General features: G+C 38.1%; 1 long non-coding RNA gene across 3 annotated transcripts in view; it reads left to right on the plus strand.

The window, feature by feature from the left end:
* The window catches only part of LOC121526543, a 96,798-nt gene that overhangs the window by 67,330 nt on the left and 16,613 nt on the right, over window positions 1-12,855 (plus strand). The window contains exon 3 of one of the 3 annotated variants that reach the window (XR_005993324.1): window positions 261-892. The exons of the other annotated variants lie outside the window; for them this stretch is intronic. This is a non-coding gene — a long non-coding RNA (uncharacterized LOC121526543). Of the gene's footprint in view, window positions 1-260; window positions 893-12,855 lie in introns of those variants that run through there. 3 annotated transcript variants of the gene reach the window in all.

The following is a 12,855-nucleotide window of genomic DNA, read 5'->3' on the forward strand; positions in this document are numbered from 1 at the left end:
TTGAAGTCCAGCGTTTTCAGTTTCCACAGTCAGTGATGGTTCAGGGTGCCATGTTAACTGCTGCTGTTGGTCCATTGTGCTTCATCAAGTCCAGATTCAACGCAGTCAGGAGAGTTTAGACCACTTCCTGCTTCCATCTGCTGAGAAGCATGTAGAGATACTGATTTCTTTTTCCAGCAGGACTTGGCACCTGCCCAAAGTGAAGCCAAAACTACCAGAAACCAGTTTCCTGACCATGGTATTTCTGTGTTTGATTGCAGCCAAATGGTCTGACCTGAACCTCATAGAGAATCTCTAGGAAAATGTCAAGAAGAAGGTGAGAGACAGCAGAGTCAACAATACACGAGCTGAAGGCTGCTATCAGAGCAACCTGGACTTCATAACAACCCAGCAGTGCCACAGACTGATCGCCTCTATGCTGTGTTGCATTGCTGCAGTATTTTTTGCAAAAGGAGCATCAACCAACTACTGAGTGTATATGAGCATACGCTTCCCAATGAGACTGCTGTTTTGTAATATTGTTATATTTTGAGATAGTAGATTTTTGTGAGTCGTAATCATCAATAATCAAACAATAAAGGGTACCTGTCGTTGTAACTAGATCAAAAATAATCCCCAACTTAGACTTGCTGCAAAAAAAATGGGAGACTATTTTTAGAGACCTACTTTTGCACAGCACTTACAAAATGACACTAATGTAAATATATAACTGAAACAACAGGATGCATTCAAATAAACACTGAAGAGGATGTTATCAACAAGTTCCTGGACGGGTTGAAGAGGAATCACTGTTGTGTCACGCAAACTGGATTAACCAGATGATATTTGTGTTTGAAAAGTGTTAGCACTTGTATAAACTAAACTCAAAATAAATCTGTTTGAAAGACATTGATTCAGACCAGTTCAATGGCAATCCACTGACAACGACATCTGCTGTGATACTAATAACACAACCATATGATTTGTTTTCTTCTGAGGGAAATCTATACTCCTTTAGCTTCTCTGCAGTCTCAATGCAACCATCTTAAATATTGGGGTTACTGTGCAAAGTTTCCAACTCTGTCAGAGGCTTTCAAGATTTAGGACACCCTCTGCAGAAAGACCTCTGCTATCTGAGGATTTAAGATCAAAAAGAGCCATAACCTGTCACACACAAATATCCAGATTACATGTAGTCCTTGTTGGTAATGGTAGTATCATAGGGAAGATAAATCCATACCTTTAATTTCCATGCTGACACGCTCAAACATAGAGGTACAAGAAGGGCAGGACCTCACAAACTGTGCATAGTGAGACGGGCAGACACCTGAAACCAGGAATTTATTCACTAATATCATTTGATCATTTGAGTAGAGCGTTTACAGTCTGGCTGCTCTCGCCTCCACTAAAGTGACGTGAGCAACTGTTTGGGCTGAGGGGGTCAAGTAGGGTGTGTGTGGGCACAGACTGCTAGAAGAGTAAGTTACAGTCTGGGGCAGCTGGAGCAACAGCCACACACAAAAACACCAAGCACCCACAGACATAACAGCAGACAAACAGAGAGACTCAAGAAGAATCTATGGAGGTTTATCAATGCTCAAAGCTTTACATGGAGAAAGAGATACTTTATATCTAAACCAACCTTGCAATTATCACGTACATACAAGCTTTAGTATGAAACTGCCTCATATTGTTTCAGATTGTGTGTCAGATTGTAGTGTACTGCATCATATTGTCTACTATTGTATATACTGTACAGCAAGGCTGCTCATAAGGAGGAGCTTAATCTGTGATAACAATATTTTTATACTGAATAATCACCACTCTTATCAAAGCCACACAATATGAATTTTATTTCTTTATGCTGTAGTACAAATACAGCCAAATGTTAACCTCTTTTCTTAAAACAGAATTCCTGTTTTATTGGTAATGTTACTAAAATAAAGCAGATGAAAAGTATTGCAAGACTTCAAATCTAGGCCATGATGTGCACAAGGATAAGGAATTCAGAAAATAAAACTAAGAAATTTGAGACTACTGTAATAGAATAAATTACATTATTGTGAAAGAGGCAAAAGAAATAGACAAAAAAAAGTGGCAAAAATGGCCAAAAAGGCAGCTAAACTGGGTAAAAGAAGTGGCAAACATGGCAAGAAGCGGCAAAATGAGTGAGAAGTCACTGAAATGGGCAAAAAGCAGCAAAAATGTGATATAAATGCCTCAAAGATGGGAAAAAGTGGCAAAGAAGGGGAAATTGAGGTGAAAAAACAGCAAAAAATGGTTAAAAGAGGCACAGCAGTGGCAAAAAACTGCATGAATTGGCAACAAAAGGGCAAGAAAACAGTCAAAATGGGTTAGAAATAGTAAAAAGAAGAATCAAAAATGGCCTTAAAGCAGACTAAATTGATAGAAACTTGCAAAAAGAAGTAGCACACAGGGCAAAAAGTGGCAAAAGGGGTTGAAAAGCAACTATAATGGGTGAAAAGTGACAAAAACGGGATATAAACACCAAAAAGAAGTGGCAAAATTGTGGCAAAACTGTGGAAATATGGGCAAAAAGTTGCAAAAAAGGGGGCATTTAAGGGAACAAAACAGCAAAAAAAAAAGGTTAAGAGGCACAACAGTGGCAAAGATCAGCGTAAATTGGTAACAAAGGGGCAAAAAACAGCTAAAATGGTTTAGAAATAGCGAAAAGAAGTAGCAAAAAACAGATAAATTTGGTAAAAACTGGTGAAAAGAAGTGGCAAAAATGATTGCATTGCAAATAAAATGAGTGAAAATCAGCAAAAATTAGATATGGATGCTTAAAAGAAATGAGAAAAATGGTGTCAAAACTGTGGGATAATAAGGTGCTCAGATGGCCTAGCGGTCTAAGGTGCAACCCATGTACGCAGACGGCTCAGGTTCAAATCCGGCCTGTGGCCTTTTGCCACATGTCTCTCCCTACCTCGTCCCATTTCCAACTCTATCCACTGTCCTCCTCTGTCAAATAAAGGCACTAAAAAGCCCCAAAATAAATCTAAAAAAAAACCTGTGGGATAATAGAAGAAAAGTGGCAAAGGTGGGCTTAAACTGGCGAAAGAGTGGCAATAAAGGGCAAAAACTGCAAACATGTGCTGAAAAACTGCCAAAATGGGTTAGAAACAGCAAAAAGAAGTACAATGGGGGAATATGTGTTGAAAATAGGTTTAAAAGGAGCAATTAATCATTAGAACCCAGTAACACTTTCACACACTTTTCAGGTCCTAAATGAAGTAACTGTTAGCCAGGGTGCTAGCACCAATGCTAGTGATCCAACACACATATACATCACAGCTGGGGAGGCCCCTCCTCTGGGTTATTCAGCGGCCCAGAAAATTCTCTCGGCAGGCCTGATGGTTTTGTTTTGTACTGCACCATACTGTGTCAGGCCCTGTTTTATTTAATTTCCATAATTTTTTGTTTATTGATGTCAAACATATCATTTACTCCCATGAAACAAACAAATTCATAAAAACAGGACAAAGACACACAAGACAAAATGAAAATATTAAAACTTGAATTTAGGGATTTCTCTGCTCAGTGCTCTCTTAGCGAGGACCATGGAGGTACAGGAAGAAGAGACAAACACAGAGTTATAAACAAACAACAACATGACCCACGGGAGAGATCACACACACATCTGTATACACACTCACTGAGAAATACACAGATGCAGGAATGCACCGCCACACATGAGCAGCACTGTTGTGAATTTATGCTCAGACACACTCAGAGTGTGAAGTTCTGGCTCCAGCAGGTTCTTCTGATCCTTTATGTGCTTCACCTATTTTTAGCCACCTCATTAAACCCGTGCTAATGATTCTTAGCCGTGTAAATGGTCTGATAAGCTAATTATTGGAGGAGGAAAAACCTATTTCCATCCCACCCACATAAAGGTTTCTCTGTGTCGCTGCTCTGTGAGAACCTGTGTGATAATAACAGGTTTTGTTTGCACTGGGTGTCTTTTATTATTACTGAGAAGAAATTCACTGAATTATCTTTGATATTTCTTCTTGCACCTTTAGCTTTTTGAAATTATTTTGTCATGTTCTGAATGTTTTATTTTTCCCTCAGCCTGGAGTGAGATATAACTTCAGAAATGAATGAAAATCCAGTTGTCAAATACAATTTGAATAGCTGATACCTTTTTATTAGCCTTGTTAATTAAAGAAAAGAAGATAATGAATAACTAAAAGAACAAAAAAGTAGAAAAAAAACCCCAATATCTGCTTACATTTTCAATGTGAAGCTAATGAATACATTTAAAAGGGGTAGGACAATATAGGGAAGGTTCTGGCCCCTCTTTGAAACGCCACCTTGATCGGGACAGTAGTGACGTAATTTGCCGATGCAACTAATTTCCCATTTAAGAAGTAGTTATGTGAACTGTGGCTCACTTTAGCTACATTAGCTTTAGCTGAAGCTAACATAGTCACATGGTCAATGTTTCTGCAATAACCAAGTCAACATAGCTTAACTTAGCTTAATGCTTTAATAACATAAGCTTTGGCAAACATAGCTAAAGGTAACATAGCTATGTTAGCAATTAGGTTATATATCATTATAGCTAACATAGCTGAAGTCGAAGCTTTATTAGCTTTGCAGTCAACAAAGCTCTATAGCTAATGTAGCTATATTTGGGCTCTAGCTATGTCAACTACCTTTGTTATGTAAGCTGCATGGGTAATGTAATGTTAGCTGCATAGTCACGATAGCTCTGTAGCCAACATATTTACATTAGCTTTAGTGTCCGAGTAACAAATGTAACATTTTAGAAGTAGTTAAGCAAATAGTGGCTTGCTTAATCTGCATTGGCTTTATCTAAAAGCTTACATAGTCAACGTTGCAACGTTTCTGCATAAGCCATTTAGCAATGTGAGCTTTAGTAAAGTAGTTCAAGGTAAGGTAGCAATGTTAACTATATAGGTAGTGTATCTATGTAGCTAACATACAGTAACTAAAGCAAAAGCTTATGTAGCTATGTTGGCTGTGTAGTCAGCATAGCTTTGTAGCTAACATAGCTTCATTGTGAGTAGTTAGGCAAACATTTGCCTGCTTTAGCTGCCTTAGCCTAAGTTTAAGCTAATGTAGTCAACGTTTAAGCATTTCTACATAAGCCAACATAGCTTAGCTTTGCTTAATGCCTAGACAACCTGAGCTTTAGCAAATATAGCTTTAGGTAATGTAGACGCATTAGCCACAAATACAAAACTTATGTAAGCATATTAGCTACGTGATCAACGTAGCTCCGTAGCTAACATACCTAGATTGAGCTTAGCTTTGTTAGGTTTGTTAGAGTAATTGACCAGAACAACAAATGTCCCATTTTAGAAGTAGCTTTTTGAACATTGGCCCACTTTAGCTACATTAGCTTTAGCTAAAGCAAACATAGTCAGTGTTTCAACACTTCTGTATAAGCCAGTGTACCTTAGATTAGCTTAATGCATTAGCAATGTAAGCTTTAGCAGACATAGGTAAAGGTAAGGTAGCTATGAATGTAGGTAATGTATATATGTCGTTAACATAGCAAAAGCTGAAGCTGATGTGTCTATGTTAGCTATGTTAGCTATGTCGTCAACTTAATTTTAAAGCAGACTGTTAAATTGGCTATATTTAAAGTTAAATGGATATTATTGTGAGACAACTTTAACAACCACTGATATAAACTTTATTTTTGCTTCTTAATAGAAGTGTATTTATGATAGCTGTCATGAAAAAAAAAAACAACCATGACAAAAATGCCTATGAAATAAAAAGCTAACCCTAACTTTATTTAAAAGCAAATATTATCTATGTCACGTGAGAATACAGTTCACTGTTTACAAAGAGCATCCTAGCAACAGCAGGTCTCTACCTAACAAGCCGTGCTGCCTTCACCTCTGTGCAGGAAGTAGCCGTGGACATGTCCAGACATGTACGCTGACCCTCCTGCAGGTCTAAAGATCCAGAGGAATGTGAGCTGTATGCATTTGTTGAGGGGTGGGAGTGACGACGGCTGCTGAGGTGGTAGACGGTGCAGAGGTTCATCTTTATGACTATCCATGGGTCGTCATGTCAGTTTACAGAGGCCGGCTGGAGGGAGGAAGACGCAGAGGTGGAGTTCAGTTACACCACTTTAAATCATGTTAGCATGTTTGGTGTTTACATGGATGCTTCTGTGACATCAAGTCTTCATTTTTCATCTTTCTTTACACACCCTTGGATGTGATATAGTGCATCACAACACATAGGGGAGTAACTGTAGACACCGAGGCCTTCAACTTCAGGTCAAGAAGAGACATCTGTATTACTGAGAGCAGAGGGGAGCTTTAAAAAATCTGCTAAATACAGCGGAAAAAGGGGGACTATTTGAAGATAGAAAGGAAACAATAGAGAAGCCAGAATGAGAACTAAAATGTGGAAATTAAGTAAATGAATGAACCTGAACAAACTTTAAATAGGCAACCAAGCCTTACCTTGTGAGCAAGTAATAAATGTAGGTATGTTTTAAATACAGCCTTGCTTGCAGACTGTACATCTCAGAACCCCCTTCCCCACACTCTATTGGAGAAATGCATGCTAAAACTTTCAAAATAAAATCAGATAAAACTTTGGTTGGGTGAGCTTAGGGTAAATTTTTAAAAGTTAAGTCAAAAACCTGACCCACAAAACCAAAATACAAAACATATAATAAAGCTGAGTAAACACTCTGCTTTACAGGAGAAACCTTGTCCACTCTAACACAGCTAATGTTGGCTAAAGATAGAGCTAATAATGCTACGTTAGCTAAGTTGATAACATTGCTACATAACTAATGTAGCTAAACCTAAAGCTCATGAAATGATATTGGATACGTAGATAACATAGCTAAATCTAAAATTGAGGAAGCTGCGTTAGCTACACAAACTATATAGGTAGTATAGCTTTGTAACTAAATCTTAAGCTAACAAAGCTTAGTTAGCTAAGTAAGCTATGTAGACATAGCTACATAGTTGACATAGATAAATTTAGCAACGCTATTTAAGTTACACTGGCAAAACAGAGCTACATAACTAACAAAGTTAAAGCTATAGTTAAAGCTACGTAAGCTACACTATGTTGGTAACATAGCTACATAACATAGCTAAGAAAGCTATGTTAGTTTTGTAAGCCATGTAGATAACAAAGTTACATATCTAAAGTTGACAAAGCTAAGCTAGCTATGTAAGCAATGTAAGTAACGTAGCTACATAACTAATGTAGTTAAAGCTCACAAAGCTACATAAGCTACATTGGTAACAAAGTTACATAGCTAATTACATAGCTAATTCCAAAGCTAGCTATGTAAACATAGCTACATACTGATGTAACAGAAGCTTAAGCAAAAAAAAAAAAAAGGCTTTCTGTTGCTGCTACATTAGATTATGTTACATTTGCTAACGCTTTACCCATTTTGGAAGTAGCTAGGGTAACGTTGGCTCAATTGCGCATGCTAGTTTTTGCTAAAGCTAACAAAGCTATGTTTGCTTACACTTTATGAAGTAACATTGTTAACTCTGTAGCTAGCAAAGCTATTTTATATTTAGCTAAAGCTAATGAAGCTAAAGCAAACCAGTGATCCCGCAACTACTTCTAAAATGTGTCTATGTATAATCTAATCCTAGATTAGAAAACAGACCTAATATTTGTTTTATTTATGAAATGTTGCTTAGTCTTTAATGTTTGCAATGTAGTTATTTCATGAATATAGCTGCCAGACTTTGAATAAAGTCATGGTCTGCAAGAGGGGGTGTCTGAGATCTATGGTCTGCAGCCAGACCCCTGTCAATGTTATAATATAGAGAGGATGTGCTTGTTAAGATATTCCAAATTTGGATGACTTCTTGTCCATGAATGCTTTAATGTAGTACCTTGAATAAGTGTGCCTTAGATATTTGTTAAATCCAGGATTTAAGAGTCCAGGCAAAGTAGACTCCTGGATTCAGAGGTGTGTCACACAGCTGAAGTGGCCTGGGGCAGTTTGGGCTTACTGACTGGCACTGCCTGTGCCTGCCTGTCTTCTTTGCCAACATTGAGTGTTACCGCCGTCTGTCAGCCTGCTTTCACTCTCTCAGGTTACATGTGTTGCAAACAAAAAAAGTAAGGGCTGTCAAATACTTAATTTGTTAATCCTCTTAAGTAGATGTCGCATGATAGGACCGGAATATTTAAAGGTACACATTGCAATTTCTTCATGTCTGATTTTAAGGTGGACTCACAACAGTGTTAATACCAATAACAGTCATTTAAAGGTGTATCCGTCAATTTTAGTGCTCCTGCTATGATTAAATGCTTTAATAAGCTGCCTCCACAGCAAGTGTTGACAACACAGTCCATCCTGCTGAACAATTTGTCACTGAAATAATCCTGAACGATTACAGTTTACAGCAGTCAGGTAGCTCATAACAGAGCTGGACATTTGGTTGCTTGTTACATCTCCCAGACTTGTGTTTTTGGTCATCCTCTCTCCGTCTGCACCTGCTGACTGAGTGACGCCGCTGTCACCGGTAATCATAACCTCTGGAGAACAAGCATAAACAAACATTAAGCCCAATGCGACTCCAGCCTGCACTTAAAAGATTGAGTCTGGACGCAGATTTGCCCCTGTACAGGTTTTCCCCCTCACTGTACAGTAATTAGAGAGATCAGCTCATCACAGCTGAAGACGTAAGCTTGGTGAATCTGCTGTCTGTACTGCCCCCAGGTGGAAAACCATGTTAATAAAAACCCTTATAAAGCCCTGATTTCAAACTAAAAAAAGCAGATAAACAGTTGTTATGATGGAAGTGTTAGTTTAGTTGGGTTTGCAGACCTTAGTTGAGAGGCTGTGCAGGCTGAGTGGACAGCTGTGAGTGTGGTCTCACATGAAGTTCAGGGGGTCAGCGGCCTTTTGACTGAGATGTCAAGCAGCAGACAGCCAGTCTCACCTCTGAGTTCACCTCTCGTGGCTCTCAGCTGATTTATAAAGTGTGAAATGGGAAGGGAACTGCTGAAGAGCAAAGGGAGGCAGGGAACAAGTCTTCATTGAGAATGATCTTTTACATTTACTGTTTTCACAATATGCTTTTATTTCCTGCTGTATCCTCTGTGAGTGAAATTCTGTTAAGTATGCATATTTTTGAGTCCCTTATTTGAATGTTGTTTTATTCAGTTGTTATCCTATTTAACGGAGCAGCTACATCTCAGTACAGAACTGTTAACTGACTTTATCAAGTTGAATGCTGTAAGGTTCACCTTTCCCATTTATGGATACGGTTTAAGCCTGAAGTTTTGTATTTAAACATGAGCTTACGTTTTGGAAGAAATCGGTTGATTCATGATACTATATGTCATAAAAAAATAAGGTTTAATATTTTATATAATACCATACGATAGGGGTGGGGGATATGGAAAAAAATCATACCAAGATTTTTTAATGGCCAGATCACAATCTCAATTTTATCACAATTTTTTCCTTCAGTTTTTAAGAAAAATTTGTTAGTCATTAACCAGAAAAACAACCTTTTTCCTCTATATAGTTTTTCAAATACTGTGTCAACAAGTCAGGTTTTTCTCCTTTTCTTCTGCATCCTGTTGGTCAATGCAATGAATATTTAAATATATTTTTTAAATTTCATAGTTGGCAGCATCAGGTAAGGGGGTTTGGAGGTCTTATCCCACAATATATTTAAGTTCCAAACATTTATTTTCTTGCATTTTGATCTATTTTCTGAAACCAATGTCTGCATTTATAATGCTACTTTAAAATTATGTGTTGTCTTCTGTGTTTTTAAATCTACTTAACGTTTATTAGGCACTTGATACTTTGTGAGGTTTGAATAGCTGTTCTTGGTGGTGGGAAACTTTCCTTTCCTGTTCTTTTTCATCCTTAATTCCAAGGAGGGACAAGTAATGCTTGTATACAACACAGAGAGCTCACGCTCGAGTGCTCAGCCATGATGTGTGTGTGTGCGTTTCAGTGAGTGTGTTTGTTTGTGTGTCTCAGTGCCACGGCTGTATTCTTCCTCACAGGATGCAGATGTGCTTACGGTCCTGTCACATTGTCCGCTGACCCAGATGTTTTCTAACCTTCATCAACGAGTGATTTAAATTCTCAGCAATTATAACGGCGTTAAGAAAAAAGAAACGCATTACACCACTAGTTACCATAAAAAGTAACAGTTACAGTAATGTGTTACTTAGTAACCTGCTAGTCCCAACTCTCCTCAGCACTTTAGTAAATTTCAGATGAATTACTTTTTACTTTTACTTGAGTAGATTTATAGGTTGGTACTTTTACTTCTATATTTTCAATGCAGTAATTTTACTTTTACTTGAGTACAAAAGTTTGGTACTTTTTCAACCTTTGGCCAAACAGTACAAAATGATAACCTTGCAGATGGATATGCCCATTTCCTTGTTTTTCACTTGTGAACCCATCTTGTAAAGTTCCCATCCAAACCGTTTGGGCCCGGTTAGAAAGTGACAGGACCAATCAGCAACAAGGGGCAGTACTTTCAGGTGCAGCAGGGTCATGACATAAACAAGCAGCAACAAGAGCTGGTGCAGTTCTGAAGGAAGAGCTTAGCGTGGATGCTGCTAAAGCGCCAGTTTTACCAGAACTTGACAACATTTCTTCATTGAAAGAAGAACAAAAATCAAGAGTGAGTTGTTTTCTTTTCAAAAATGACAAAAGTCGAGTACTTACATGTCTATAGTCGCCAGGTATTGCGTTATTCCTCAGTGGCAGCTACGTCACATGTTTTGTTGCTCTGATTGGCCTGTAGAGATGTGACAGACAGAACGTTCACCCAGTCACACTCCGAGTTTTTTTCAGAGCCTCTGCCTTTCCTCAAACGTTTCCTATTGAAGCTTTCCAAGATGGATGTGTGAAACACATCCATCTGGCGTGTTAGGTTAACAAAATGATACGATAAAATACAATACAATATGACATAGTGCCAAATGATAGGACTTTATATGATAAAATGCAATATTCTGTTTTTAGGCAAATTTTTCCTCTTTTATTGGAACTAAGCTTAAATTTTGTGAGGTATTCCACTAATCATAATAAGATACTTAATGTTATGATACAATATTCTATTATCCAATATAACTGCATTTTTTGCTACTTTACTATATTTGCTGGTAAGCTTAGTTTGGCAGAGATACTGTTTACCATCTTTATTTACGATGGAATTTGATCTGTGATACAATACGATATGATATAATACAATATGATACAAAACTGAAAGCTTTGAGGTAACAGAAAGTCCCAGCAACACTAGTAGTGTGGAGAACAACTTTCTTAGACCAATGCTTTCTGGTCTGTAGCCTCTTTTGGAAGAGGAGGAAGTGCCCCGTTCATGACACCAAGCCACACAATTTACCACGATACAATATGATGCATAACATACGATTCAATATGATAATTAAATGGGATGCAATGCAAAATCATAAGCTTGAATTTTGGGATGAAGTGCCGCATTCATACCAAACCACACAATACATTACAATTTGATAAGATATGAAACCACACAGTGTAATATGATAAAACACTTTAATTTTGGGGCTCAATTTTTATATTTAAACTAAGTTTGAATGTTGGAAAGTACAATCCAATAAATGATGATGATTCAGGCTCAGTTTTTAAATTTAATCTGAACCTTACATTATGGAGGGATTGTCCTATTTAGGATATAATAATGGAACGATAGGATACTAAACACTTTCAGGCTCAGTTTTAGATCTTAACATAAGCTTATATTTTGAAGAATTTCCAATTAATTATACTCCATTGTGTTATCATACAATTCACTACAGTGCAAAACATTATGACACATCACCATGTGATATGACAGGATTTCTGGTTTAACTTTATTTTTAAACCTAAGCTTTAATTTTAGAGAAATTGCCAGTTCACTAAATGATATAGTAGTATACAATACAATATGATACGATACACTTTCTTGTCGCAGGGGATATTTTATCTTGGCATTGGATGCATGTATTTTTCAGAACATAAGTCCAAAATTCTACCAACTGGTTTCAGCAATTACATCTCAAAAAACTACTATATATGTTGTTGTTTTTTTTAAGTGCTTACATTGATTATTAATAACAGATATGCCTCGTTGACCTTTGAAGAAAAAAAATGCAAGTAGTAGAAAACTTCCATTCATTCATAGTAAATATATCAGGCAGAACCTCTACAACCAGATGTGTTTGCAGCCTAAATGTTGTTTAGTAATATCCTCTCTTAAGTGGCCAAGGAGACAAGCTCATAAGGTTTCATGTTGATATAAAAAAAGTTATAAAACCACAACAAACTAAACCAATAGTGACACAGAGGTAAACTTTCCCGCTGTAGGATGCAGTGATCACCTGGCGACTGTTTGCTCTGCAGCACTCTGCTCCTGTTTGATGTATGGAGCCCACCTCGCCCCTCCCTGCTGTGTCGCCTGTGATTGAAGATGTGTGTGCACGTCTCCTTTGAACTTCGCCCTAATAGGAGGCCAGGCTGCACGTCAGCCCAGCTTCAAACCCAGTTGTGTGGCCCCTGAGTGTCCGACCTGAGGGCCCGGGTTTGTTTAGCTGCCGCTCAAGTGCTCTTAAATGGAGATGTCTGCTGCATTGTGTGTGTGGTGGTGGTGGGAGGAGATGGTGGCAGACTCAGGGAGTGATGAATGGCTTGTCTTCCCTCCCCTCCCCCCTCCTCTCTCCCTTACTTCACCCATTTGCAGCGGATCACCTGTTCTCTGGTCACAGGGAGGGGGGTCTGAGGGTGATTCAGGGTGTGTATATGTTATTGATTTTCCCCTGGAGTGTTTGTGGTCGTCTGTCGTAGTCAGCTCAGCAGTTGGTCCGTGTGTGTGTGTG

The sequence above is a fragment of the Cheilinus undulatus genome, linkage group 18 (assembly GCF_018320785.1).
Source record: "Cheilinus undulatus linkage group 18, ASM1832078v1, whole genome shotgun sequence".
NCBI lineage: Eukaryota > Metazoa > Chordata > Actinopteri > Labriformes > Labridae > Cheilinus > Cheilinus undulatus.